Source organism: Macrobrachium rosenbergii, chromosome 18 (assembly GCF_040412425.1).
Source record: "Macrobrachium rosenbergii isolate ZJJX-2024 chromosome 18, ASM4041242v1, whole genome shotgun sequence".
In the NCBI taxonomy this organism is placed as follows: Eukaryota; Metazoa; Arthropoda; class Malacostraca; order Decapoda; family Palaemonidae; genus Macrobrachium; species Macrobrachium rosenbergii.
Genome location: NC_089758.1, coordinates 10,684,234 through 10,711,733, shown reverse-complemented (window position 1 = coordinate 10,711,733; position 27,500 = coordinate 10,684,234).

Below are 27,500 nucleotides of genomic sequence, written 5' to 3'. Positions count from 1 at the left end.
ATCTGCGCGACGCTTCTCTATTTAGAACACTTCATTTTCCAAGTTGCTGAAAACACTTTCATTTCAGAACTAACCAAGACTTTTCAGAAGTATTGAGGACATTTCTTTCTTCAGAGGTGTTGGCAACACTTCTGTTTTCTTAGGTTTTGGTAGCAGTTTTATATTTAAAGCAGTTTTTAACATTTTTCTTAGAACTTTGCAACAAAGACTTGTTGTCGTGTCACACAAGCACTTCTCGTCGATCTTCTTAGAAACTCTTCCATTTTCATTGTGACTGATTATCGCCGGCACAAGACTGCTAAGGTATGCTGCAAGTTTCATTTTACAAGGCAGGGTGTCAACCCAAAGCTTTACATTTATTACTGATCTGATAAGTGTATCTGAATCAAAGCTCTGCTCCCGATCAGGAAAATGGAATGTGAAACTCGCCTCGGCTCGGAAATCCTCAGATGAGAAACATGAGAAGAGAAACTGGGAAGCTCCCGTTACCATTTTGATTTAATTAGCTCGATAATGGACGTTGTCCCTTTGACAAAATTGTTATTAAATGTTGGTGAAATGGATCAATGATTGCATCGTACTAAAATTAATCAGGCGTGTAATCACGTCATAATTGCGACGGTGCTTTTTAACAAGTAATGCCGTTGTGTCATTAATATTGTAGTTTGCCGTACAGCTTCGTTAATTACAAAATTGTTAATTATAGTTAAGGCCTTCCACCCAGACTTCTGTTATAGTTGCTTGATCACATAATTGCGCCAAGGGATCTCGGCCGTCATTGTAAGCTGTTGCCTCTCGCATCAGACTCCTCTCACGTCTGTTCCGATTTTCATCAAAGAAAGGGAGAAGAAGATTTTTAGTTTGTTAGGTTACATCAGTGAATAATTAGAATGAATATAGCCACAAGTGGGTCCACAACCCTTTACTAAATACATCCCAACATTTAGGCACATCGTAATTATATCCGAACCGTTGGCGCGTCGCAGTGCAAACATGTCGTACCGCTTACTACCAGTGAATCACCTGACATACGAGGTCGCTGTTGGCCGTAGGAGAAAGGCTCTTGCAACATTTAGGCGGCCAATGCCCGGTCGCAGTTTTCTACCAGGAGCTCAATTATATGCGTGTTTGTGTGTGCGCTTGGACGTAGATTTATTTGCTTCCGTGTACGGCGTATATATGCGGAATATTGCGAAGGCTCTTCTGGCGTTAGTATTTTTATTTTGCCAAGGTTTTTCTCGTAGCATGATGTCATGAGATATTAAGGAAAAAAATAAGAAAAAGTCTCTGTTTCGCCTTGGTATCTCCACATGGAGAAAAAATCAGTCATAAGATACTGACTTACACTTTTATTCTCAGATGAAGCTTTGACATAACATTATATCGTGGCAAGAAAAAAGACTGACGATGTAAAGAATTACCCTTCAGGTCTCGGTCTCTCTCTCTCTCTCTCTCTCTCTCTCTCTCTCTCTCTCTCTCTCTCTCTCTCTCTCTCTCTCTCTCCTTTAGGATTTTCAAGTTTCATTATTCTTCTTTTAGTATTTATTCGAAATAACGCTCACAGGCCTCCTTTAAGCATAATATATCGAGACGTTGCTGAAACTGTGTTGGTGACTTTTAAAGTCAGGATGGATTTGATAAAGTTTTATAGGCGCCTTACAGTCTCTGTTATTATCATTTTTAATTGAAGGATTTTTCACCTATATAGTCGCATTTTGTGGTTTTATATAAAATTTCCCAAAATGATTGACAGTGGCCATTAATGAATTGCAAGTTGATAAAAACCTACACATGACGAAAGCTGTCAAATCTAGTGGACTAGTAATTTTAAATAAAAATCCGTAGGCGGCCGGAATAGTAATTTCAACAAAATAGTTAAAAGAATTACAAGAAATGAAAACTTGACACTAATATTTAGCTCTGTTGCTTCATAAAATGTAGCAAAATTCCAAGTTGATATTCTTAACCCATTGGTTGGTACCCTTCCTGAGACGAATATGAAGGACAGTGTAGATTTGATCTGTAGTTGAATATTATAAAAGTTAATAGTTATCCTATGCTTGAGAGTTTTAATGTAGTACCACCTGTTGAATTATTAGAATTTTTTATTGGAAACCGTGGTGAGAAGATTGCTGGATATACCATTCCCTAAGAACACCTTAACAGACTTGATTGAAATGCATGTAAAAGAATGTAAGTTTAAAAAATGCCCAGTTGTAACATATGTGTTCTGGACGCAAATGTAGAATGTTGACGATGTAATACGTATTTGGCATTTTCCCAGGGAACGAAAATGAAAATATTTTATTTTGTAAATGAAATGAATTGGCGTCATCGCTAAAATTCTCCATGGTAATGGAAAATATCAGTAGTCTACCCTTTATGGGATTTTCCAATACATGGAAGTACCGTAACGATGGTTTAAATGCATTTTGCATACCCAGAGCCTACCAATATTTTTGCCCAAGCAATAATGAAGAGAAATCAGCTTTCCCATCCATGTTTTTAAAGGAGGCCAGTGGGTTACATGTCGAATAAATATTAAAAGAAGAATACAAGGACTTGTAAATCCTAAAGGAGAGAGAGAGAGAGAGAGAGAGAGAGAGAGAGAGAGAGAGAGAGAGAGAGAGAGAGAGAGAGAGAGAGATGCCTGAAGGTTAATCTTTACATCAACAACATTTTTCCTTACCACGATATAATCTTATGCCAAAGCTTCATGTGAGAATAAAAATGTAAGTCAGTATTTTCTGACTGATCTTTTCCTCATGAGGAGATACAAAGGCGAAATGGAAACTTCTTTTCTTTTTTCTTGTCATCTTACGGCATATTATGATACAATTTCGAGAAGAAGAAAATTGCGGTGTTATGTTCATTATGCAACGAGAAAAACCTTGGTAAAATAAAAATACTACCGCCGTAAAAGCCTTAACAATATTCTTCATATATATACTAATTACACAGAAGTAAATAAATCGACAAGCGCGCATGTAATAGAGCTCCTAGTAGAAAGCTGCCACCATCCGGGATAGGAAATGACACCCTACATGTTGGATGAGGCCAACGGTGACCATGTGTGTCAGGTCCATCTCTTGCTGGAGACTGGTACCTCATCTGTAGTAAGCGGTACGACCTGTTTACGCTAAGATGTGCCAGTGGTTCGGATTTAATCATGATGTACCTCAAGATTAAGATGCACTTTGTAAAGGGTTGTGGACCCCCTGGTGGGATGAAATGCTCCCTAAATGACAGATGAGCATCTTCACATAAGGCCATTGGTATGAAGCAATGGTCACGTTTAAGTTTAAGAATGCTTGCGAAATTAAGTGTTTAGAATATAAGGAGGCAATTAACAGGCTGAAAAGTGGAAAGACACCTGGGGTAGATGGGATTATAAGTGGGATAATTCAACACATAGGTGTAAATGTGATTGAGTGGCTAACCATTATGTACAAGATAAGTTTTGATAATGTAAAGGATGACAGTAACACAAAGAAGGTGGAACTGTAGAGATGAATTGTTGATGTAGTTCATGCTGTGTAAGTTAGAATAGGTGAAAGAATGGATCAGTGTGTTTTTAAAATGGTTTGTTCACGTAGAAAGAATAGGAGATTACAGCCTTAAGAAAAAAAAAAAACACACAGTTTGGAAGTGTTGGGAAAGGGGAGGAGGAAGACCAAAAATGGATGGATGGATTGATGGTGTGGAATAGGTACAAGAAAGTAGATTCCTCAGGAAGCAAGAGTGCCAGCAAGATAGCACTCAGCAAGATAGTACTAATTGGTGCAATTGGTGCGGGAAGATTTGACTCGCTCACGATAAGCCGCTGCAAGTGTACAAATTGGAAAGTATTCTGGAAGTTTTCAGCACAAGGGGTTCATTGACAATACAACAGTTTTAGTGTGAATGTAGCTGTGATTATAGTCTATTCTTCTTGTCTTGGGAGCCACCCCCTGCACCGAACACAATAACCATCCCTGCACGAGGCTCATGTGACCTCCGATATTGGAAAATAATCACGCGTTGGCAGTATTCAACCGGGACTGTGAACACAAACCAGCTGAGCAACAAATCGAAAAATATTCCTTCGTGTTTAAGCTTAAGTAATCTTAAACCCTTGACACTGAGAAGAGATATCTTTAGGCTTTCAAAAATCACCCGGCACAAAGAAACAAAACTGAAGCCCATTTCCAGGCAACTGGATTCAGTCGGCATTCCGTAAATAAACAGATAAAAGGCCTCGTCCGAATCGTTTAGTGAAACATCCGAAGAAAGCAGAACAAGCCTTTGTCCGGATCGTTTATCAAAGCATTTGTTAGGAACTACTATTAACGGAGATAGAGAGAGAAATATGTATCCCATACAATGAATCAGTGAAAAATAAATGAAATGGTTAAAACAAGAACCAGTATATTATATTATATATATATATATATATATATATATATATATATATATATATATATATATATATATATATATATATATATATATATATATATATATATATCAGGGTTGCATGGAAGTAGCGAACAATAGTCGACGTTATTATGCCAATAACTCAATATAAAGTTGTCGCATACGTCTCTCAAGACGAGAGTGGCGGGGGAGTGAAGGGAAGAGGGACCAGCTTTTTCTCAGTTCCGGAATCTGATTTGGACGTTAGTTTGGGCCTTTGGAGATTGGTTCTTTCTCAAAAGGAAATCGGAAATAGTTTCTGTTCCCCTTCTACATAAGATGTTGGAATTCCTCCGCCTCCTACCACCACATCCTGGGCCCTTCCCTGCCTAAAAAGTCTGGACAGTGATGTTCCTCTACTGCGAAGTTCTTTTTGGGAAGTTCTCGTTTTATACATGCTAGCTGATCTGATCTTACTCTTAAAAAGTTACGTGAACACACGTATGCATAAATATACTGTTAACGTAAATACACATGTGTGGAGAGAGCATGACTAAGGTTTTCTCGAAGAGGTTAGGTGAAACTAAAGTCGAAATATAAAGTAAGACTAAATGTTTAAGTAAAAATGAAATCCATTGTCAAAAGCGTGTCAGGAAATTACAAACACCACAGACGTCATCAGAACAAAGCTATCACCGTCACCGGAATTTCTGCTGGAAGTTTGGCAACCCGGGCTACCCTTGCATTGCACGTTCCGAAGACCATTGATTTAGATGAGGAAGTGCGAAGGTAGTTTGAAATTTATGAATATTGTAAAAGGGAGTACAGAGAAAATCTTAGATGAGTAGGGCCTTCGGATTGGATTCAAGTTCTGTGTCCTTAATAAGATTCATTCCAGATATTATAAATCACACCCAAAACTGGGTTTGTCCTAATCTAGGGGATGACCTCAGTTTGAACATTATACTCTTAATGATATAATATTCAAATCTGTATCCATCCATCTATCTGTATATATGTATATTATATATATATATATATATATATATATATATATATATATATATATATATATATATATATATATATCTGTGTGTATGTATCATGTAAGTATTGCTAAGGACAGGAGATAAGGGATCACCCATAACCATGCCGAACTTTTGCACAAAAAATTCCCCATTTAAACAAAATTTACTCTCGTTGATACTTAACCTTATAAGATTAGTGAGGTTTCGTACAGTTAAAGGAATATCATAACTTTCTAATTCTTCCTCCAAAAATTCAAGTAAATCATCTACAGGCACTTTTGCAAACAAAGAGACAACATCAAAACTAGTCATAGTAAAATCAAAATTCAAATTCAAACTATTCAGTTTGTTTATAAAGTCGCCATTATTTTTTACATTCGTATTAGGAATGTTTCCTACCAAAGGTGTAAGAATTTTTACAAGCCCTCTAGGTAAATTATACGAAACTGAGCCTACTGAACTAATGATGGGTCTAATAGGGTTATTGATTTTGTGAGTCTTGACTAGACCATAGAGATATGGTCGGGAGGAGAACTAAGTTGTAAACTGTTTAATTAAATGGATTTAATTTGATTACTAAAATGAGAGTTCACTGTCTGTATAGGATTACCCTTTGACAATTAACCATCTGGTATTCTTGTTCTTTTTGTTTACATTGTAACCTTTTCAGCTGCGTCTCATTTGTGCCCCGACGATGCGTGAATAAACAACACGTGAAAGCGCTTGGTACTGAACGTCTGTCCGTCATTTTCCTGTGGTATTCGCTTATACACTGAAGTCACGTGCATCTACGGTGGTTTGTTAAGCATATATATATATATATATATATATATATATATATATATATATATATATATATATATATATATATATATATATATATATATATATATATATATATTATATATATATATATATATATATATATATATATATATATATATATATATATATATATATATATATATATATATATATATATATAGTTAGGGCATCTGGAACGCCGGAGATTTAGGAGGAAAAGAATGGAAAACAGCCATCGCAGGATCACAAGATTATTGGCCAGATTTTCGAGACCATAAGTCTCATCATCAGGGCTGTAAAATATACAGAATTTTACATATTAAAAAGACTCAGTAAAATGACAATTACAAAAGTTAAAATATAAAAAAACGCTAAAGAATCTATATTAAAAGAAGGTAAAAAAAAAGTTAAATAAAAAGTAAAGAGAATTCTAATACTAGTACCTATCTCTAGAAAGCTAAAAAACTGAGTTATATTCTCCTTGGCCAATAAACTTGTCATGCTCATGGCTGTTTTCCATTCTTTTCCTCTATATATATATATATATATATATATATATATATATATATATATATATATATATATATATATATATATATATATATATATATATATATATATATATATATATATATATATGTGTGTGTGTGTGTGTGTGTGTGTGTGTGTGTGTGTGTGTGTGCTAGTAATCTTCTTAAACACGAAGATCTATTATTCAATTTTATTCCACGGGGAAAATTAAAAATGTAGATTGTTAAAAAATGCTCAACTATTTCGTCCGCCAGTGGATCTGTTCTTCGAGCTTGTATTGAGAAATGAAAAGATTTGACAAAGTTTGCACCCAAGAAAGGCCTGAATCTTAAACCTCATTGGATATCGTTATCAAAGCTAGTAGTTTAAACTAAGAACATATTATGGTAACATCGTACAACGGTAGTTACACAACTGAAAATCACCAAAATGTAAAAGGAGATACTATGTCCAGGCGGAAACCAGCATTACAGTAAATGCACTTCAACAAACGTACGTTGTACGATAGTTTACGAATAACATTATCGATTTTGAATTGACGTCTCATAACATGTAAAATAAAAGGGTCTAATTAAAATAAACAAGAAGATAAATTGAAATTTTTTCTCTTGCTATGAAAATTTAAAGCTAGCTGACCCTATAACATTTCTTTCAATAGAACCAGTGCTCTTGAATAAAATCTTTGACAGGAGCCAGCCAATTAGTAAGTATGAACGCATGAAGTATTGTTCGTTCTCATATATTTATGACTTAAAATTCGTTTTTCGAGTGACTTCCCTGATTGGCCTGTATAACAAGCATCAAGTTTGCTTGGGTCATAAACATGAATTAAAAACGAATAATTCAAGTAATGCTTTATGTGTTCACAGCAGTACATGTCTTGTCCAATTGAATGGCTCCGGTCAAAGATTTTATTCAAGATAACATGTCCTTTTGAAAGAATGTTAAAAAGTCAGCTTGCATTTTTCGCAACAAAGGAAAAAAATTTCAGTTTATCTCCCGGTCTGTGTAAATAAGACCCTTTTGTTTACTATAACTTCATTCCGTCAAAATTGGTAATTTGAATAACATTTTGTAATATTAAGTGGAAATTTGACTCCTGAAACAACTCATCCTCCACTGTGAACACGTAGGGTATATGATAAAGAAAAAATAAAGAAAAAATCGTTACACCGGAATTTTGTAAAATGTAGCTTTATTTGCGTAGGTCATATGATAAAGAAAATATTTAAAAAAAATCATTGCACCGGAATTTTGAAAAATTCAGCTTTATTTGCGAATTATGAGTCTTGAAAAATGAAGAAAGAGCTTAGCAGAGAACAATCCTGCAATATTTCCGCCTAGAGCAAATTATGTTTTGGCTCCAATGCCTTTCTGGTCCCATCCGGAAATGGCGAGTCAGCCGTCAGACCCACATAGAATTAATACACAATCGGTGCTTTACTTTTTTTTTTCGTTTACAAGATACAAGCGTTATTTATATGCTTTCCAGGCTTTACACCCGTGACAGTTTTAAATAATTCTTACTGGCATAATAAATGCACAGCCCCCTTGCGCAAGCTAGACCATGGATACAGAAATTATCTTCAAACTGTTACATTAAGATTCAAAATACATAACTGGACTTAAAAAAAAAATGAAACTCTTGAAGTTTTTACGGAAATGCTTTCTACGGTTAAATATTCAACCTCCTTTAGCAAAATAAGAAAATATGCAATATTGTGTTTAGACAATTCCCATCATATATGCCGATTTATAAATGCAACAGTCTACTATAATCAAGTTACACGGGTTTCTGCAATTATCTGTGCAGGTTGTAATCTTACGTATGACCAGCTCAGCCCAGCAAGTGGTCAGAGAAGGAACTAAAATGTCAAATAAATTACAGAAAATCTAAATATTTCCTGCCGAAAGATAACCCACAATAACTTGATGTACGCCCAGTATTTACAAATAATACACTCAGAGCTCAAACAAACCCTCCTTTCGAGTCTTGAATTAAAATTCCGAGCTGAAAACAAACTCAAGTTTACCGAAATAAAACATCACAATAAGGAAGGGATCTCCCTAGAGACAAAGATTAATGTCCCTGTGGCTGACGGGGACACCATGCTCGTGAATGATAAAAAAAATGTAGAGAAGTTGGCCTCTATCCTCACTAAAAAATAAAAATAAAAATGGATATTTTAAGGTAAGCTGTGTCTAAGAATCGAGCAAGGGAGTAACAAAAGTGAAGAACGAAATGATTTTTAAGAAATCATATATCTATAACAGACCCTTTTATATGGACTGTGTATACTCGAGGGAATCATATATTTCTAATGATCTCGAATGTTGAAGTGGCACATTTGTGTAAACATGAATTCTGTAAAGATGAGGTTCTACCTCATTCCCCAGCCACCCATCAGAAAATATAGAAAAAGTGCAAACCTATCGAATGGCAAAGGAGAAATACACTTTAAAATAGAGATCATAAAACATATAACCTGAAAATATCATCTTCCAGTCAGAGTGCTGGTCATGCAATATGGATAATGTCTCATGAGTTAAAAAACAAACAAGGAGGGGGGGGAGGGAATATGACGTGGAGGCATTTTCTGGAAAATAAGAATATCCTTGTGAGGTTGGAGGAAATAGACTAAACGTGTGTCTCAAAGGTAGTGATTGAAAAGCAAACACAGGATAAAGGACCCAGGTTATAGAGGAATTGAGAACCGAATTATGATTAAAAATTCGTGAGAGAGAAGGAAGAATGAAAAACAAAAGTAGACGAAGTCCTTGTTAATATGCTAACATGGAAGCTAAAATTAACAGTGATGATAAGAATGAAAGTAAACAAGGCAGTGTCGGTTGATTTGCTTCGCACTGGTGCCATCCCCGGTTGGCGGAAAGGTATTCTTGGTCATGTTTTGTACTCACAGGCTTCATCCTTAATTTATCTGATATATATTTTCATGATGTTGCCTTGTAATGTGTATATCATCATGTAGTTTTGATATATTTACTCTTCTATTTATCATGTGTTATGTGTAATGATAATAATTGTTGAAGTATCATATGTAGTATAATATCAGATCTCAAAAGAGTTAGTGATTTGGGTAACTTAACAGCATAATTTAAAATTGGTATTACGTTTTAATAATAATAACGTAGTATGTGACCCACATTTTGTCCCCTTAGCAACAAGTGTTCTGTACTCGTGATGTCGTGTTTTGGTTCAGTTGTTGTCAAGAGGATAACGAGGTAACTAGCGCGGGAATACCAATCGAGTCGTGGGAAGCTTTGTCCCATAAGAGAAAAGACGAATGATTTCACATTGTTTCATGTTCTGTTCTGAAAACCAACTTTGGTTCTTCGTCTTTGTTTTGAAAGCATGCCTTTTGTGGCTGGCCAGTCAGTTTTGATTGTGCTGAGATTTCATTAAGAGCTTTGTCCCATACGATTTTCTGCACAAATCGTATGTGCCTTTTTGAGAGTAAATGCACGTATATCAATTAAGTCATATTTTGTAGGATTGCGTTGCTCTCATCATGTGTTGTTCTGACATCGCCTGGTTGTTTCGTTTTCCCACTGGAACCCTAAATTTTGCTCTTTCTGATTTTAGAGACCGTTCAAATTGGTTCCCCCTCTCTCTCTTTCTTCAAAAGAGAGAAATTAACATAGAATATTTGTGTGGTCACTGGTGTTAATCTTAGCTTATGAGATCTGACATTAGGAAATCCATAACAGTGCCTGACAAAAAGTGTGTTTTGTGGATTTTGCAAAGGTTTTCACAAGCTTGTGTAAGGTAAAGTGAATTTTACTTATTGTTACCATAGTATAATAAGGTATATTAGGGAAATTTTGCTTTAGTGAAATTATCATTGATAAATCATTGTGTATTTTGTGTGTTCTTGCATTTTCAGTCTCTTGATCTTTCACATTTTATATTTTGGTGATTAACATTTATTTACTTAGCATTTTAAATATTTCTTGATAATTTAACGTTCCATACTTGATTTAATTTTCATTTATTAAGATTCTCTTTTCAAATCTTGAGTAATTCTTGATAGTTTAAATTTTGCTGGATTAAATTAATTTCTTGATAAATCAAAGTTTTATGATTAGTTTTGTTTAATAATTTAACTCAGGACTTAATTAAATTTTTTGTGTTGTTTTCAAGTAATGGTAAATTTTTCCAGATTGTGAATTCTAATTATAAATTTTGAATTTAAAAATAAATCTTTGTATTTAGTGGTTTTAAAAACAGTGTTTCATTTATTGACCACCAGTGAATAGGGTTAATTGTGTGCATAAGGCAAAGTGATAAACATATTTTGTTCCTTTAGTTTTGTTGAAGTGAATTAAGACCAGGGAAACAGTTAAAGTTGTGTGATGGAGTGATGCCCTTACACTCAGGTATATTTCTTGTTTAATTGTTGATACCTTACACTTGTTTTGATAAACTTAGTTTGAATTTTCAAGTGATTAATGAGCTTTTTAAGGGATCACTGTTACCTTTAGAGTACTCATAACAATGAAAATTATTGTTATGAGAGTTCAGGTATCTGGCTGAAGTGAGGTAAATTTTTTTAATTCTGTGATCAGTTGTGTAATAACCAGGTACTTGGTACCCTTCGTGACAATATATATATATATATATATATATATATATATATATATATATATATATATATATCTATATATATATATATATATATATATATATATATATATATATATATATATATATATATACATACATATATATATATATATATATATATATATATATATATATATATATATATATATATATACTAGATAAATTAAGGATGAAGCCTGTGAGTAGAAAACATCATCTATCTATGTATATAGATATAGATAGATATGTTTATGCATGTATGCATGCACGCTTGAGTATGCGTCACGTGTGCAGATATACAGTATAACAGTATCAAACAAAAGTATCTTTTACAACTTCGTCCGCTATGACTGTAGTGCGCCTTCCCCCCCTCCTCCCGAATTGTGGCTAGCCGAAAAGAGACAGACCCTTCCACTTTTAAAAGTGGATGACTTGGATGGGACAAACCTCATCCATTACGGAGTTATCGCTCTTTTTCAGGCGGCTGGAGAGGGCCCCAAAAAGAGTGGACATCCCTTTCACTCAACCTATAGTAATAAAATCTTATTTCAAATTGAGTTGTAAAAACGCCCAATGAAATTGCTCTTTGAAGAACATAAATATAAATAGGAGAGAGGTTTGGTATATACTCTAAACGGTGTTTACTCTAAGGGCGACAGGTTTTTTCGTAATATCGGTTTAGTGTTGAAAAAAAAAAAGATGCAGAACGTCAAAGGTTTTCATCGGGTAGGTGTGTTTTATGTGTTGAAGCGCTCAGTTGGATATTCTCATCTGTCGAAGTGCTAAACCAGGTGCTTTGCATCTTCCCAGGTGCTTAGACGGTGTACATCTGTCCGGGTTCGTGGATGTTTTACCTCCTTCCAGGAACTTGGTTAAAGTTTTCCATCTCTCCTGAAGCTAGTGTATTTTCATCATTCCAGGTATTAGCTATTAGCAAAATTGTATGGAGTTGAGGTTGCCCGTTTTTGAGATATCTTGCTAATGCAGTCACACAGACATACGCATGCGGAGTCATAACCTACTTTCAACTTTATTGCGGGGCATAATTTGGATATAGATGGAGTTTAGATATATCAGTCATGAATATTTGAAATATGTAGCCATTGTGTGTAGAAATTTAAACATCTGTTTTGAGCCGATTTGAATAACTTGATGTTCACCTCTTACCGGGATATGAAATTACACATCTGTCAAAAGCAAATGAACCGAAGCCTTTTTCTAAATATAAAATAAGATACTTTGCTATCTTTAATTGTCGATATGATGAGATAAATGTATACTTGTTTTACCTCCAGATGAAAACTACCTTCTGTTTAAATATCAGGGTAAATATTTTTTTCAGTTTTTAGCTTGGCGTTTTAGATTTATGAATCGGGTCAGAGTGCGTGAAAAGGTATAAGTCGTAGGGTTTAAAAAAATATCAGTTATGAAAGAAGGTTTAAAAATGATTAGTACCTGTTTCCTTCTAGAACTTTCGTCTGTGGTCCCAGCTCATCGGTAAAGAGCGCTATCAGAACGAATTTTTCATACATCTGTATCCCATTCTTATCGGTAACCTTCATCAGTATGCATTCATGAGTTGCTTTCTGAACTATATTTGTTTTTTAAAACGAGCGTGTTAAGTTCATTTAAAGTATGCTTTATTTACTGAGGAACAGCTCTGTAATTTAACACTCCCATATTCATATACACGAACACATAAAGCCTTTTCATAAAGTAGCGGGGATTAAAACGATCTTTCATGATCTTACTTCAACTTTTTTTTTTTTACGAAAAATAGGATTTAAAATTTCCTCCATCCTGGGATGAGCACATTTTAATTCATACAGTTTTGTATACTTAAACGTTATTGTTTAATTTATATAATCCTTTATTTTTAGCTGTATTTTAAGCTTTAAAACGTGTATATTTATGTGTAAGAAGGCTTATGATCTGATTTAGTTATGAAGTTCCAGAAAAGGATGCAATAACGAGACTGTTTCGTTTCCTTGTGAATGGAAAACCAGTAATCGAAATACTTCATTCTTGGGTCTCCGCAGTTAAGTCCTGGAAAAGGGTAGAAGTCTGGATGAATTGTTTAATTAAGTATAAACTGAAGTTGACAATCAAACTTTCCTTGGATCAACGACCCCTGGAAACTTATGGGTCGTCACGCAATTTTGACAATACTAGGGTTGTCACTATGAAATTAAGTGCTCAAATTAACAGGGGCCGTGACTGAGAATTTTTAAGTAGAGTTTCTTCCGTGTCACAGATTTAATTTTTTCCCCTGTGAATCTGGTTTCTGTTAAATGTTTGATTATTTTAATAATAACTTGTTTCTGACCCAAGAATGAAACTATTCTGGATGTTATAAATTTGATTAAATTTGATTATATATATATATATGTATATGTATATGTGTATGTATAAATACACATATATATATATATATATATATATATATATATATATATATATATATATATATATATATATATATATATATATAAAGAGAGAGTGGATTTGGTAAAAGGCCAAATAAACCCCATTATGAATACAGTAAGCTAATGTACTTTTTTAAATATCGTCATTTACTCCGTTTTCATTTCTGTGTATGTGTATGTGTGAGTGTTTATTCTGCATTGCTTGGTTACCATTCAAAGTTGAATGATACAAACTTAAGTAGAAGAACTATATAGAGGTCAGTAGTAAAGTGTCTTGAGAATAGGGGATGTTAGTACACAAAAGAACTTCATGTAGTTCAATTAACGTTAATTGGACAGAAAGGAAGAAATTATAACAATTGCACGGAGCTTTGGTTGGTTAATTTATGGATTAAATGTAGGGGTTACCAGTAATGAAATAACATATATATATATATATATAACCTTTATGCGGTATATTGTAAAAAACGTTATTAAAAAAAGGTTCACTTCTCAGATAAGAGAAATTTAGTATGGTATTTCAAAGTAAGCTTTCGAACATAGTCTAAATTTTGAATAAAGCTGATTATTGCTTAGGTTAACGACCTAGTCTTGGTAGAGTAACATATCGGTACATTATTATGTTTCAGTCGCACTTTCCGACATATCATCAGATTAAATAGTGTCTTGTTTGTTTTTGTTTTTTTCTCATGTTTACCGTCACTCTGACAGATGGCGCTAGTATGCGTAGTTGTTAGCAGACGACGAACAGTTGCGTTCAAAATGCAAATAAAATCAGAACTAGCCTCGACCAAAACTATACCGATGAATGTATATTTCGTAAGTACAACAACCTTGAAAATGTGAAGTGCTCTAGGCAGTGATGCACCTGAAGATTTTGGCGAGTGACGATGTTCTTTGTAAGAAATGGTCTTGTTTTCGGTTAAAAATTTTGAATCTTACTTTCCATATCAGTATGGGTATGCTGCTCTTGTGTCTGATCGAGGTACGGACTTTAATAACTGCTTCTTTATTCTTTAGAGAAGGCCCATATATGTGTATGCGAATATATATATATATATATATATATATATATATATATATATATATATATATATATATATATATATGTACATACATACATATATATGTATATGTATTTATGTATGCTATCCGTATACGTGCTACTTGTATGTATAATCTTATTGAAGTATATTGAAATCTGCGTATGTACCATGTGCATATAAGTCTGCGTATTAATTTGAAATACGATATTTATATAAACACTCCAGAAATAGATGAGTATCGTAGAACAGGCATTTGAAATGTGAAGGGAGGAAGTTCTTCAACCCATTATTTTTAAGCGGTTTTAGACACGAAATGTAAACAAGCAAATTTAATCTCTGGAAGAGTGAAAACAGAATATCCTGTAATCCTTGTGCCTGAAGACGGGGAGGAAGGTTGTTGAGAGGGGGGGTGGTGGGAGGATTAATGCCTTTGAGCCACAGGCACCGAATGTGACCTCGTATCACGTTGAGAAATTCATCGCTCAAATCTGCTCAACCTTTAAACTTGGATAAGCAAACAAGAGAAGTCTTGAATTACATTTTATCTTAATTAAGGTGTGCCGCGATACAGAAAAATTAATCGTGTCGTTGCTTTTATAAAAATGAAATTTGATAACAACAAATTGATAATAACAACAATTCAACGGAATACATACAATATACTCTGTTACTAGAATGGTGTTGCAAGCCAGTTGCCCTAATCCATACAAGTGCCAAACTACTAGGTACCAAATTCACTTCTTTGCATTAAATTGACTGCTATTTCGGTGGCGGTAATTGGTATTTTCACTCATCGTGTAAAAGAAATGTATTTTTTCTGTTTGTTTTGGATAACTCTGATGTTTACCCGGTTAGCCATATGAGAAGGACCATCCCTCATCAGACTGCTTTTACTGCGAAATCAACCACTAGCGTCTTCATACTCTTGAGCAAGTTTCAACTTCTCTGCAAATGTTTCTTAAGTTCCTCGTTGGATGAGTCGGTAGAGTTCTCGGTAGCACTCTGCTAGGCCCGAGTTCGAGTCTCCGGCCAGCCAATGAAGAATTAGAGGATTTTATTTCTGGTGATAGAAATTCATTTCTCGCTATAATGTAGTTCGGATTCCACAATAAGCTGTAGGTCCCGTTGCTAGGTAACCAGTTGGTTCTTAGCCACGTAAAATAAGTCTAATCCTTCGGGCCAGCCCTAGGAGAACTGTTAATCAGCTCAGTGGTCTGGTTAAACTAAGGTATACTTAACTTTTTTTATCTGCAAACGTTTCAACTCTTCTCAGTCTGTCATCCCCACCCCAAAACTTTCAACACTTGCGATTAAATCTTTACAATAGAGTCCTCGGCCTCATTGAGGATTTTAGCTGCTGTCACCTGACCTTGAGATCTGTTTCATTAATGCTTCTTTCTTTTTACGAAGAATGTTAACCAAACTCTCGTGTCTTCGTCTACATCTCTCTGTACTTTCGCAAAATATCTCGAGAACGGATGACCTGACTTTGATGAAAAATGGGCCCGAATATTAAAGAGGTGACCATCTTCAGATGATTAACTTTTGGCTGTTACTGTTAAGGATTTGACTATTTGTCGCCATTAACATCATCTTACTCATTATGATCGTCGAGGAATTTAACGAGTCATTCTGCTAAGATAGAAATTGGGTGCCAGAGACACAGATGAAATGATAATGAGTGAAGTAGTTGATGATCTGTATCTCCGAAAGATAGTTAATTGTCAAGGTCAAGTTTATAGTATACTCAATCTCTTTGTATAGCTAGGAGCGCTGCGTTGCTTGGAGAGGGCATGCTCCGTTGAGCGTTCTTGATCTATAATAATTCTTAGTCATACCTGCTTCATGCAGATATTTAACGAAAATTATCCCCTAATTAGAGTGGCTTCATAACCTTTGTAATGGAATTCCATGAAGGATCTCTGTCTGCTATATCTATTCTGTATACTTTCTTCTTGATTTTGTCAATCAACGTCACGTCTTGTCTATTGGCACGTATCTGTTCTGATACCATAGTCCCAGAGGATCTTTGCCTGATCGTTTTCTATCACTCCTCAGGATGGTGTTCGTACCACTTATTACTGCAAGCTAGCTGGTGTTTCTTGCACAGGCTTCAGTGGAGGGCTTTTGCTACTGAACCATGCCTCTTTTTGTACTGGTTCTGTGCAAGTGCCGGACATTCGCTTGGTATGTGGTTTATGGTCTCGTCTTTCATATTGAACTTCCTGCATATGGGTGAGATTTTATTTCCATCTATTGTTCTTTGGACATATCTGGTTCTTAGAGCCTGATCTTGTGCTGATGTTAGCATTCCTTCTGTTTCCTTCTTGAGTTCTCCCCCCTGTAGCCATTGCCATGTTTCATCGCTGGCCAGTTCTTTTGTCTGTCTCATGTACTGTCCGTGCATTGGTTTGTTGTGCCATTCCTCTGTTCTGTTTTTCATTCTCCTGTCTGTGTATATTTCTGGGTCTTCGTCTACTTTTATCAGTCCGTCTTCCCATGCACTCCGTAGCCACTCGTCTTCACTGGTTTTCAGATAGTGCCCCAGTGCTCTGCTATCGATGTTGACGCAGTCCTTTATGCTTAGTAGCCCTCTCCCGCCTTCCTTTCGTGTTATGTTTAGTCTGCCTGTATTTGCTCTTGGGTGTAGTGCTTTGTGTGTTGTCATGTATTTTCTAGTTTTCTGGTCTATGCTGCAGAATTCAGCCTTCGTCCACTCCACTACTCCTGCGCTGTATCTCATTACTGGTACTGCCCATGTGTTTATGGCTGTCGTCATGTTTCCGGCATTGAGTTTTGACTTGAGTATCGCCTTAAGTCTCTGCATATATTCTTTCCTGATCGTGTCTTCCGTCTGGTAGCTTTATCCCTTCAGTCCTTGTTACTTTGCCTTTTTGTATGTTGACCAAGGCGTTATTTTTCTATTCCAAACTCCATCCTGATGTCCCCAGATACAATTCTTACAGTCTGGATTAGGGTATCTATTTCCTTGATGCTCTTACCATACAGCTTGATGTCGTACATTAACATCAGATGGTTAATTCTGTTGCCTCCTTTCTTGAGTTGGTACGCAGCATCCATCTTCTGCAGTACTTTTGTCATGGGAATCGTGGCTGCTACGAAGAGTAGTGAGGACAGTGAGTCGCCTTGAAAGATCCCTCTCCTGATGTTAACCTCTGCTAGTCTTGTCCCAGAGCTTGTTATTATTATTATTATTATTATTATTAGGGATAAAAGTGAGATGTTTTCACTTGTTTCCTTTCAAAGTCAGAAATAATAAAGAACTTGATAAGCCTCTTTCACTTAACATTCATTCAATAACAATTAATCAGCGCATGCGTGTTTATATTATCTCGACTTGATGCCAACCTGCACTGTAAATTTTGTTGACCAGCATTCGGGAATTGTCCATAATATTGATAGTCCAGTTTGGTGGTTGAGGGTAAATAACTGACGTCCCGGATATTGAGTCCATCTTATTGACAACAACAATGACGGCACTCGGACAGGTTGTCGAATGCACTTTTGCCGAAGGACGGGAAGTCGAAGCCATGATGCCTTACCTTACAGACCTTACAATTCGTTCGGGTTGCCCCAGGTCCCTCAGTGTGAGGCGCCTTTGATGTCTACCAGAGAGTTGCTAACGCATCTTCCGGTATATTTTGCATCTTCCAGTCTTGGATGGTCTGGGATGTATCTTAGATATTTGTCGAGCTTATTCTTAAACACATCTACGCTCACTCCTGTTATGTTCCTCAGATGAGCTGGTAGCGCATTGAATAGACGCTGCATTATCGATGCTGGTGCGTGGTGGATTAATGTCCTGTGTGCTTTCCTTAATTTTCCTGGTATAGTTTTTGGCACTATTAATCTACCTCTGCTTGCTCTTTTTGATAATTTTAGTTCCATGATATTTTCGGTAATTCTTTCTATCTGTTTAAATGCTTGAATTACCATGTAGTTCTCTTCTCCTTTCAAGACTATATAAATTTAAGAATTGTAGTCTTTCCCAGTAGTCAAGGTCCTTAACTTCTTCTATTCTAGCTGTAAATGACCTTTGTACACTCTCTATTTGTGCAATATCCTTTTGGTAGTGTGGGTACCATATTATATTGCAATATTCAAGTGGACTACGTACGTACGTTTTATAAAGCATAATCATGTGTTCAGCTTTTCTTGTTTTGAAGTGCCGGAACAACATTCCCATTTTTGCTTTTGCATTTTGCCAATAGAATTGCTATTTGATCATTGCATAACATATTCCTATTCAACATCACACCAAGGTCTTTAACTGCTTCCTTGTTTGTGATTGTCTCATTATTAGGTCCTTTATATGCATATAGCATTCCTACTTTATCACCACAGTTCATTGATTCAAATTTATCAGAGTTAAATACCATCTTATTTATCTCTGCCCATTTATATATTTTATTTAGGTCTCTTTGTAGCGAGTTCCTATCTTCATCACAAGCAATTTCTCTACTTATTCTTGTGTCATCTGCGAAACTTCTTACTACTGAGTCCTTAACATTACTGTCTATGTCTGCAATCATAATCACAAACAGCAATGCAGATAACACCGTACCCTGTGGTACACCGGATATTACCGTAGCTTCATCCGATTTCTCATCGTTTGCAATCACTATCTGTTTTCTGTTTTGCAAAAAAATTCTTTTATCCATCTTCCTACTTTGTCAACAATGTTATGTTTTCTAATTTTTTTCGCTAATATATTATGATCTACCTTGTCAAAAGCTTTTGCAAAGTCTAGGTAAACCACATCTGTATCTTTTTCATTTATCATATTTTTATATATGCTTTCATGGTGGACTAACAGTTGGGTTTGTGTACTTTTTCCTGGTACAAAACCATGTTGTCCCTATATTGAACAATCTATTTTTCATTAAATGTTTCATTATATTTTTTTATTACTCTTTCATATACTTTCATAATATGAGATGTCAGACTCACAGGCCTATAATTACTTGCCTCTAGTCTTGAACCACTTTTGAAAGTAGGAGTAATATATGCTAATTTATGCTCATCATAAATCTTGCCTGTATCTATACTTTGTCTTAATAATATTGCTAGCTTTTTTGCGATTGAATGAACCACTTTCTTTAACAATATGACAGGTACTCCATCTGGTCCTGCTGCTGATCCATTTTTAATTTCATTAATAGCCTGCACAATATCGGCTTCTGTAATATCTATATCTGATAAGTATTCAGTATTTTCATCTCTTATTTCTGTATCATTATCTTCATTTTCAATTCTAGGTGTAAATTCACTCTTACATCTTTCTGCTAATATGTTACATATTTCCTTTTTCATTCGTTAATCGCCCTTCAATTCTTAGAGGGCCTATTTCTACTCTTATTTTATTCATCTTTTTGCATATGAATAAAAAATTTTAGGGTTTTGCTTGATATTTTGTAGTGTCATTTCTTCTAGGTTCCTTTTTCATTTTCTTTTGATTGTATAATCTTTTGTTCTGCATTTTCTATCTTACTTTTTAGTTCCATCACTTTCCATGCATTCTTTTCTTTTGCAAGAGCTTTTTCCACTTTCTAATTTTCTGGAACAAGATCCTTCTGTCTCTTGGAATTCGTGACTGATGATTACTTTTTTCTTCGGTATATATTTTTCCACTATTTCCTCTAATATTTTATATAATATATCGGTATTTACCTGTATATCATCACTTACAAATATATTTTCCCATTCTTTGTTTAATTCTTCATTTATTTTTGACCAATTTATATTCTTACTATAGAAATTGTATTTTCCATATCCTTCCCATTTTTCGTTTCTTGCTTTTCTCTGTTTTCATATGTTCTGGAACGGACTGTTAGTTCTATGACATTATGGTCCGAAATACTCGTGTTATATACTATTATTTCTTTAACATAGTTCACCTCGTTCACAAATACTAGATCTAAAATATTATCCTTTCTTGTTGGTAGGTGATTTATTTGCTGAATGTTATGTTCTAGTAGCATATCTAATAGCTTTTCAAATTGCCTCTTATCTTCTGCACTACTATTGCTCTCTTTTTTATATGTATAAATACAACCACAGTCTCCTATTCGTTCTTTCCATTCTACAAAAGGAAAGTTAAAGTCTCCGGTTAGGAGTATAGTCCAGTCCTTGTGATTTCTACATATTTCATCCAATTTTTCAATTATTATGTCAAACTCTTTAGTATTAGGGGGTCTATATATTACAATGTTCACTAATTTTTTCATATTCAAATTCTACCGCTATTAATTCACATTCTGTGTTACTATATTTCTCACAGATTTTTTCCTTGATTGGCATCTCTCCCATATATCACGGTTCCCCCTGATTTCTATTTTTTCTATCTGATCTATAAGTTTGGAAACCCTTTATCTGGTCATCATTACCAGTCTCTTGGGAATACCAGGTTTCACTTATATTCAATATTTCTATTTTTTCATTTTGGGTTAGTTCTTCTAAGAACTCTATCTTTCTTTTGAGTTACTCGAAACTAAACCCTGCGCGTTCATCACTATGATGGTTTGCGTATTATCTCCATTATCTAATATGGGTAATAATAAGGATTTTCCCATGTCTCTTTCCTGTTCTGATATGTTGATCTTTTTCATTTCCAGAAATTTACATTAAAAATCCAACTTTTCCATTATACTTGTTCTTCCAGCTTCATATTTATTCACTTTGTGCATAAACCTGCACTTATCTCCATATCTGCACCATCCCTTAGCATCATAGATACACTGCTTGTTCCTTGTGCTATATCTAAGGTGCTGAAGGCTCATATCGTGGTGCTGACATTTCATAATGTGTTGTTGGCTTGTTTTTGCCTTCATCACATGATCTTTGTTCTTTTCTTTATTTGTTTCATTTTTACCTTGATTTTTTATATGTATTTGATTTTGATTTTGGTTTTCATGGCTACAGGATGCATGTACCTACATTTCTTATTAAACCTACATCCATTTCCTTCTTTCCATTTTCTACATATTTTTGGATGTAGATCGCTGCATTCCTCTTCATAGCCATCTAGATATGCACATTTGCCATATATCTCATAATTGTGACATATCTTGGGATGTTTGTAATAACATCTTTCACCAAACCTGCAATTCCTCTTTTCAAAAAGGGTGCATACTGTGTCTTTCTTTTTCTTTTTTTCTTGTTCTTTCCCATCAGTATGGAGATCCGGGTACAACCTCTTTGGGATTTTATTTTGATTTATCATGTCATAATTTATTTCTTCATAAGTATGTTGCTGTATTGCCTCATATGTAGAATCTATGAGTTTCTCTGCATCCATACTATTATCCTGTTCTTTGTTTTCATTAATCTTTTCCTCTCTTCAGTCTTATTTTCTTCTTTTCTATTTTCCTCTTCTTCCTCTTCTTCATCCTCTTCATCTTCTTCATCCTCCACAATCTGTACATTAAGTCTTGATTTAATGACCTTGTCTATCCATACTAGACATGTTGAGCAAAATATTTTGTGTCCTTATTTCTATTTTGCTCAACTTCAGCACATGAAGGGTGTGTCGGTACGTGGCAAGCATAGCATTTCCTAATCAGGTTTTGTGGATTTACAATGCTATACCACACTCTACATAGTTTACATGCTTTAGGCATCCGTTTGCCTATTGCATCAATCAATATATTCACTAATTCCACCGTACTTATTTTCTTTGATGGAATGTGTTGATTTTTGTAGATTTTCTTTATAAGTCTTTTGATAACCTGAACTTTCATTGGTATCCCTTCTATTATTTTCATTATATTTTCTACAGATTTGCTCCAGTTTGAAGGATCGTATCCTTTCAATATGTCTGTGAATGATTTCACATCTTTTTGGTCGATGTTGCAATTTATCTCCACGATCAGCAAACCAAGTTCCTTCCTGCCAATTCATCATATTGAATATCTCCTATGCATGCAAGATTTCTCCACCTTTTGCCACTATTGGTTGACTCCTCCATGATTTTCAGAATTTATTAATTCACTCGTACACAACTTATTAGACGGTTTATCACTCTAATCTGATATTAAGCTAATCACCGATAGTTCACGAACACTTTTAGCTATATTTCATTCGCTAATTGTATGTAAGACGCGTATTATCGGGTAGATTATCCAGACCATGAATGATTACGTCTCACCGAGAGAATGTCACATCACAGAGAGGACAGAAAACCGAATGGACAGGAGGTCGAAATCCATAACGCCGAACGGACATGTAGTTTCAAGTTTATTAAATTAACAGTGTGAACACGTAAACATAGAATTATCAGACTTTATTCGAAAAGTTTTGCATTTGACAGACTAAAATGTAAAAAAATATATATAAAAATAAATGAATAAAGTAACGTTTTAATATTTTTTATTACATTTACAATGTGTACACGTAATGATAAGGTTATTAGAAGTTTATTTAAAAATTGTGAGCTAAAGCTCGCAGAGACGTTAATCCTTCTTCTTTATTATAAGAATTGCTAATGGTTTTGTTTTGTCGTTAATGGTATCGAATTTCTTGCTAGGACATGTATTTCAATCCTAATAGAAGTCTGCCCCTCGACCGTAACGAAAATTTAATCTTTTTGCCTAATACCGCTCATCTAAACGTTCTTATGCAATACGTTGAGTACAATTAACAGAAAAAGTATTACAGATACGTAAATATGTATTGAAACAAAGAAGATTCTAAATTTTATTGGGAACATTTTGAAAAAATCCCATTTGTCCAGGTTAATGAGAAGAGGAGCTATGTTTCCGTGGAATGGGGTCGGGTCATGTGCGCTTGGCGGCCATGTTGATGACGTCATACAGACACGCCCAACACTGAAATTTTGTAAGACTCGCTTTTCGGAGACTCTTTGGTCATGTCGAAACAAAATATATTCACAAACCTTTTGCACTCCTCGGGTAAATAAATCCTTCCCTGGATCTTGGACTATTATGTTCAAGTGTTCACTCTCTTTACCATTTCTTGCTCACCTTAAAAGCTTTTAAAACACTGTTTTGAGCATCATCCGGGGGCATGTGAATGATTTTCGTTTCTCACACCTCCAGTATGTGGTTTCCTTAAGTCTTTTGTCAACGACGTATGTGTACCCATTAAGAAGGAGTTTTTTGTCACCACGCGCTGTTTTCTATGAATTTCATGGGTAAAGTGTTTTTCGTATATATTTCAAAACTTTTTTGTCTGAGAAACATCTCTTAGTAACTAAATGGTGAGATTGGTAGTTTGTGAAGAACTAACTGTCTCATTAAATCTTGAGTGCCAGCTTGGTGAATTGGTCATTAAACTTCTTAAGTGATTTTTTGCTTTTATTTTTGTCACTTCGTTTTTATGTCCGTTCGGCTTTGTGCATGAAACTGCATGAAACTGATAAAATCATTGTATTGACTCGTTATACATTTTAAACAGGATATTATCTTCGTCATCAGGAAAGGAATGAAGTTTTCTCTTATAATTTTCTTTTGCTAAAGGAGAAAAATAACTTGTTAATTCTTCATAATGGTACACTAGAACCGACTTGCTCTTACCTAAGCGCTTCTACTGGGAATATCTTGTTATATCGGCTCTGAGAATTGTTGGTACATTTTTTATTCTTTTGGATTTGCTTTATATCAGGAGTTCTCTTTCCAGTTATATGGGATATTGATTACTCTTCAGGGACTGGATTTCATTTAAGTCGGATAAGCTGCTTTCAAGCATAAATACATTCTTCCATACAAGCCAAGAAGAAAATATTTTACTGCATGGAAAGTAAAACATTTAAAGTAATTTTAAAACACTGTGAGGGTTGGCTCATTTGTAAATATGTTGTATAGCGTATATTATTACATATGCTGCATGTGTAACGATTCATCTCAGCAAAGGTAGTCGCTTTTGGTCACTTTATTGTTCTCCGCACGAAGGCTCACCCGACTTTGTATATAGGTCCATAAGATTGCCAATTTAGGGAGGGTTTGTTTGTTCAGCGTGCATAAGATTGCCCGTTTTGGAGGAGTTTGTTTGCACAATAGTATAAGCCCATGGAAAGGCTCCTATCATCACCTAACAGCCAGTTAACGGGGAGACGCCCCAAGGAATTACACGCCGGGCTAATTAAAGAATCGTCCACACGAAGAATTTACTGTGAATTTATATTGCCATTTAAGATTACGCAGAAGGACTGATGAATGTTATTTTCTCCAGCCTTCGCGAGTTTGAATTTTTCTTATTTTTCCGCGCAAGTTTTGGAATTACACGCCGGGCTAATTAAAGAACCGTCCACGCGAAGAAGAATCTACTGTGAATTTATATTGCCATTTAACATTACGCAGAAGAACTGATGAATGTTATTTTCTCCAGCCTTCGCGAGTTTGAATTTTTCTTATTTTTCCGCGCAAGTTTCCTTCTTGCTGGAAGAACAATTAACAAATAAGGGAAAGCGATGATTGGTGTAGGCACAATTAGTTATTCCACTTGAGTCGAAAATCAAAGATCATGGTACTCAACGACTTGCCTACGCATGTCTTCATTCTCATTATTTACAGTGTGAAAATGACATAGATACTGTTACTTTGTAAGAGATAGATACTGTAAAAATATCGTGATTAATGATGTAATTTCATTATTAATCCATTTCATGCAGTTATTTAGTCATCACACCTCTTCTACTTTAAGCCACGTGCCTGTCATTACAGAGACCAAAAATGGCAACATATGAGTTCTCCCCAAAATGTCATTAACTGAAGAGTATGTATAGGGTCGGTTTTAGAATAATAAAACTTTACATAAATGCTTGAATGAAATTGCCAGAATGAATACCTGAATTCGCTATACCTTATAAACAGGACTTCTCTTCGTCGAAGTTAAAAATGGCGCTTGATTTGATACAACCATCTCTTTTAAGAACTATCAAAAGGCTATATTTAATCCCATTCATCCCAGCATCACAACAGGAATTAAGTTTTCCTGTTATAACTTTCTTTTAGCCAAAAGAAAATAATAACTCGTTATTCTTCATAATGGTTTACGAGAGCGGATTGTTATATCGGGAGCATCGTAATAGAATTGTACTTGATATTGTTTGCACATTTTTTATACTTCTGGATTTGCTATAATTGAGGCATTTACTTTACAAGTATTAGGGATACTGACTAAAGTTCAAGAACATAATTTCAGATGGGCGGATAAGCGGTTTTTAAGCATAAATACACTTACAAAGACGAGCCAAGTAGACAACTACACATTTTTTTCTGCATGGAAAAATAAAGTATTTAAAGTACGTGAAAACATATTCGCACACATGAACACACACATACACAGCATTTATATCCATTGTGAGTGTCGGCATATTTGTAAATTTCTTGTATATGGGTCAATAAGATTGCCAGTTTCGGAGGAGTTTGCACAATGGTCTAAGCCCTTGGAAAGGCTCCTAACACCACCTGACGGGGGAGGCGCCCCAAGAAATTGCACGCCAGGGTCATTAAAGAATCGTCCGCACGAAGAGGAGTGTATTTGAGTGTTTTAAAGTACAACCGGAAGTTGCACTTAGAATTCAAGACTGCTGTTTCCTGCTGCCTTTGCTTGTTTTAATTTTCTTATTTTTTCCCCCTAATTTTCTTCTTTCACGTTTTTTTTATTCGTATATTCGTATTCAAAACGTGTTACCTGGTAAAATAATTAACAAATAAATATATAGCGGCAACCGTGTGTACTAGCGTGATCAGCTATAATGCTTAAGTCGAAAATCGAAGGTCCACTAATAGCTTCATTCACGGCAGTATAACCTTATTATACCTTGTAAACAGGACTCTTTTCTTCGGTATCAGAACAAGAATTAAGGTTTTCTGTTATAATTATCTTTTACTAAAATATAACTGGATAATTCTTCATAACGATTTACGGGTTTAGACTGACCCTCAACTTGCGTAAGTGCTGCTATCGGGAGTATGCTGATGGAATTGGTACCGAAAATGGTGCGTAAATTTTTTATTCTTCTGGATTTGCTATACTTAGGGAATTCGCTTTCCTGATTAAAGTTAAAGAATTAAATTTCAGGTCAGCGGATAAACAGTTTTCAGGCATAAATATACACGTGTACAGAGAGACACTCTGAGTAGACATAGCCATGGAAAAGTAAAGTATTTAAAGTATGTGAAAAATTCCTTACACATGGACACACATACACAGATATTTAGAAACACTGTGAGGGTTGGCGTATTTGTAAATCTATTGTATAGCATATATTATTACGTTAGTGTGTTCCAGTATGAAAGCGTATGCCTTTTTACAGCTTTTAATTTCATTTTCATTTTCGTTCGTTCTTCATTGGCGAGTGACCTATTAGGTCCCAGTGCTATGCCTCTAGCCTAGACTTGTCAGTTCATCCTAATCCTTCGGGCCAGCCCTATGAGAGCGGATAGCCAGCTCAGTCGTCTGGTTAAACTATTTTAATAATAAATAGCCGCATATGTAGTGAGTCATACCCGTAAAGGCAGTCACTTTTGGTTACTTTATTGCTTTCCGCACGAAGGCTCACTTGAATTTGTATACAGGTCCGTAAGATTGCCATTGCCAATTTAGGGCGGGATGGTGTGCACAATAGTCTAAGCCCTTGGAAAGGCTCCTCTCACCCAAAAAT